This window comes from Gambusia affinis, unplaced genomic scaffold (assembly GCF_019740435.1).
Source record: "Gambusia affinis unplaced genomic scaffold, SWU_Gaff_1.0 Scaffold6, whole genome shotgun sequence".
Lineage (NCBI taxonomy): Eukaryota > Metazoa > Chordata > Actinopteri > Cyprinodontiformes > Poeciliidae > Gambusia > Gambusia affinis.
The window spans coordinates 9786-14826 of NW_025316839.1; positions in this window are offsets into that span (position 1 = coordinate 9786).

Sequence of the window (5041 nt, forward strand, 5' to 3'; positions counted from 1 at the left end):
GCTTTTACATCCACAGATTTCCTCTAAAGCACATTTCTGAACAAAACATCACCGATAGGATAATGTGTCAGAGTGTAAGCTGTTGCACTCTGCTTTTAATCATTCAATTTTATGTGTTTTCATATTTCCTTCATTTCTAAATATCGCTCTCTGGCCGCTTTGTGCATTCACTTTGTTTTTTCCTTTTGTTCTAAATTAGTACATGCTTTGCTTCCTTTTTTTTTTTTACTTGTTTGATTTGGGCCCCCTTCTCTGTAACTCTCAGAATAACTTTTTCTCGGAACTGCCTCTCTTATTTAACCTTTCTGAACGACTGGTTTCAAAAGAGGAAGTTCGAGCCTTCGCTGCCTTTGCTTCACAGCAAAGCCGGGAGGTTAAAGGAATCCAGAAAGCAGCTGGTTTTTGGAAACGTAAATAAGTTTATTATTTTATGGATTGTATTGTCCAGAAAGGCCATTTCTGCAGCTTTGCTCACAACTTGAGGAGGCGGTCATTCTCTGGACTGCTAAGATAAGACTACGGTGGTATGAAGCATGTTGAAAAAACAAAAATAATCTGATAAGCCTTATGATGCAAATTTTTATTAAGGCAAAAATCAGCCTGATCCCATATGAAAAAGTATTTGAGGAGAACTTGCTGGTGTGCTTTGCACCGTTTTAGAAATTACTTTGTAGCTTTAACCAAACTGAAATGTTGTGTCCAACCTGCTCTCGACATTCTTGAGATTCATGCGTTGCTTTGTGAGGTCCTTGAGCCTGCTTCGTGTTGTCAAGACAGATTGTATTACTAATTTCTTGGACCATTCTGTCCAACAAATGTGTTTTATTTCTAAACCATCCAATGTGCTCAAGTCTTTAGTTGTGTTTAGGATCACTCTGTGTTATTGAGCTTTGTCTCCTTTCCCATCGGCTCTGTTTCCATATGAGAAAATGTGTCCGTCACGATTCTTCCACCACCATGTTTCGCTACGCGGATGGTGCATTCAGGGTAACATGCAGAGTTTTGCATTCAGGCCAAGAAGTACATCTAAGGGTCTGACCAGAGCACAATTGTTCACGTTTGCCGCATGCCTTACACACAGTAGCTTATTGAAGTTTGCCACTCTTTTGTAAGTACTTCATATTTTAATTCTTGCACAACTTATTTGGGTTTTTTTTGTTTTGTTTTTTATCAGATTTCCCAGCAGTTCTGTTTTTTCTTTTTTATTCCTTTAATGTTCTCAAACACCACACCTCTGAGGCCTCATCAGGTGAGATGGATTTATACTGACATTAAATTACACTCAGGCAGACTGTCTAACAGTCAAGTGTCTCCTGAAATTAGTAATTGACCTGGATTTTCTTTGAGGTTATCACAGTAAGAGAGGCTCAATTCAAATGCACCCTGCATCTTTCAGATTTTTATTTCAAAAACAAAAAAGAAAGAGTGAGAAGCATGTTTCTTTCATATTAACAATTAGCTACACATTTTCTTGTACAAAACATTAATGTAAGATTATTTTTTTTATTGTTGAGAGTTTTATTTTATTTTATTTTTTTAAATCAAAGTTTGGAGTTGTAATGCAAAAAAAATATGTGGAAGACTTTAGGTGAGTTGAATATTTTTCGTTAGACACCATGAGCACTCTAAAATCTAATACCTGGACACTATTTATGCTTTTATGCTTCAAGTGTCTCCTAAATTGTTTTCATCAATCCCACTTTTTTTTTTTTGTTTGTTTTGTTGGGGAAAAAATCTATAAATATGCTTCAACCTGTGCTAACTATGTGTTGCAGTTCACATCCAGGAAGTAAAAGACCCTGTCGGGTCTCCGCCGCAGCGCTGCGGGTAGCTTCAGCTGAAAGACAGTAAGCAGGTCACCCATCTGAACGTCACATGGTTCAAACTATTATTGCGTGTTTGTTTATTGTGTGAAATGATCGTGTTGTTGCTCTGGAGGAGAATCATGGTAAAAGCTCGGTGTCGAAGCTGGTTTAAATCGACACCAGCAGAGATGCTTCCATCAAAGAAAGCAAAATTTAGCAATATGTCACGCAAAAGCTTGACCAGACCGACGGGGGATTATTTTTTTTTTTTCAGTTTAGCAGTCGAAAATAGTTTACCGGCTCTGTAGAGGGAAGGGGTGGGAAGCATGTTCATGCTTTCAGGTTGCCAAACTGGCCAAAAAGGTTTCTCTTCTGCACTGACGTTTCCTGTTTCTTTATTTATTTAATTTTTTTTTTTACCAGCTGGTCTGAATTGAACTCACAAGTTCATGTTTCATTTTTTTCACAGCACTTGATAAGATCTACTAAAGCAGGTTTTATGTTCACAGGGAAAGCAGACTTCTGTGAAGTTCAACGGTAAACAAAAAGGGGGTTTTCAGAAGATGTGTAACACAGAGAAGCTGAAGCGAACTGAATAACTTCACCTGGACAACAGACGAGTTGTTTGTGTCTTGATTTAACTCTTGTATGTTTTAGTCAGAGTTATTCTATTAAATTCAGTTTGAAAAGAAGCCCTTTGCTTTGCAGAGCGCTCCACTGTCATGCTGTTGACATTTCCTCTTTTTTACTGTACGGTTGTAGCTACTACTGTGGTTTATGTTGCACTTCCATGAACTCACTGTTTGTACTGCAGCAGAGCCAAAACGTAGTTGATTGTCATGTTCCCACAAAGAAGAAGAAGAAGAAAACAGAAAGGGAAATTCCCATAGAGTTTATTCGCAGTGAAGGCGTTTTAGCTTGAAATGCTCTGTACAAATGTATTTACTTACATTCAGATTTCACTGGCGATCTTAAATTTGTGAATTCATTGAAATGTCTGCGTTGCACACGGATGTGGGGACTTGATCTTTGAGTGAATTACAGAAAAGCAGGCTGACATCCACAGAAACACTGGCACTGAGATGAGTACATCTCAATTAGGATACTTGCAGTGAAAATGAAACTGGCTATTTATCTGCTAATAAATAACCAGCAAATCTTGTTGAAAGCTTTGTGCTTCATGTGCTTCAATCACCATGCAAGAAAAGACATATAGCCACGCGACAGCAGCATTAGTTTCCCTTTTATTAATGAATACAAATTGTTTTTACATGTGAGGATTACACCGATGGCTACGATGAGCAGGGCACACCGCCTGGAAAGTCATTGATTTTCATTCATTCATTTTTGTAATAACGTCATGGTGATTATTTTAAGATTCTTTTGCTTTCCTTTTTTAGCTTTTGTCACAGATTAATGACCCTTAACCTAAACTAGTGTCACATATTAGGGTTGTAAAATCACACTTATGTTAGCGAGGGCTAAAAAAAGCAGGTGGCAACAAATCAATACATTGGACTTTTAAATCCATTTGAAAACATGAATTTTTAGACTTAGCTGTTTTACACTGTTTACTCAGTGTGTATTTAAATATTAAAACATTGACTAAGCTGCCTCATAGACGTCTTTGCTAAAATTTGGTCTAAAACAGAACCTTTTTCCACGTAGTAATAATTTAATTTACATGCTTCTTAGAAATGCAAACCTATTTCAACAAAGTCAGACAACCAAAAAGAAAACATCAGAATTACCGGGGTTCAAACTCATGATCACTTTCTCACCCAATATCTTTTTACCTGATGATTGTGCTTCGGTACTCTTCACCTTAGCTGGATAATATTTAGGTCTAGAGTTTTAGAAGTGGGCATTTCATATGAAAACTAATTCCTTTCTATGTGCACGCACAGGTTCAACTCTGTTCCTCATCTGTCATGTTCTTGTCAGTATCACGTCCTCTGTGTCTCTGAACAACTCAGCCACAAAAGTGGAAGTCTAGTAGTTCTGACGGGAAATTAATGTTTGTGCTGAACATTTTGGACATTTTTATGAAAAGGAAAAAACTGACACACACATTGATGTTGTCGCCTCCTCTGGAACAAAGATAACATTGGTTCAAATAAAGCTATCTGTGTTATGGTTCATTCTTTCTGGTATTATTGATATTTTTTGTGGACCTTATAGTTATTTGATTCAAAGTCTGAGCACACATCCCTTTTAGATCAGGCAGTTTGTTTGGACAAACCTTAATGGAAAAAATACATAGGGCTGAATCTGGGCACTTTTTAAAAAAACAAAATCTTCTTTTTTTTCATATTTGTTAAAACTATCATCATGTTGTGACAGCACAATATAAAACAGATAATCTGTGAAAATATCGAGCTTCCACCAAGTGTTACTACTGGTGTCAGCAGAAATGCACCGCTCCCTGTCAAAGCCAACCAATCAGAGCCAAGAGTGGCTTAGCGCTGTCAATCAATCCTGTGTATGCGCTGCTAAGTATGATAATGGCAAAGAAAAAACCCTCCAGAAAAATTGTTTACCTGTCATTGTCAGTAGCTATGCTAACTAGACTGAATGTTAAGCAGTTTAGTTATGATGCATGGTGCGGTGAACCAGCTGTGAATCCTCTTTCTCTCTAATGTAGCAGAGAGAAAGGGCGATGGTGGGATGAGGATGATTGACAGCACTGAGACCTTCCTCCTGCCTCTGATTGGTTGTTTCTGACAAGCAGTGAATATCTGCAAATGGCAGCTGGACTGCAGGGAGAAAGCAGAGGGGCTTGGGTTTTTTTTCATTAATTATTTGTCTCATATTATACTGTCAAGACATAATGACAGTTTTAGCAAATATGTAAAAAATTAAATTGAATTCAATATTTTCTTCCAAAGGAGTGCCATACTGCAGCTTTAACTCAGCGCTATAGTGTGCGACAGGAACCCAAAGGAAGATTAAGATTCTTTTAAAAAAATAAAAAATCGGACCTACATTGTAGGTTTCTTCATAACAAATCAAATTAAAATGACTAAAACCTGAGTTTTAGTCATTTTAATTTGCCGTGCCCCGTTCACAAAACTTTCTGGAGGACCCCCTTGCATTTTAATCAGCTTCAGAAAAGATAAACAAAAACCAAACAGGTTCTACGGCTTCCTTTAACTACATGTTTACTGATGCTAAACTAACGGAGCTTATCTTACAGCGTAACCTCTGAGGAAGAGGAAGAGGAGGAGGAGGAGGAG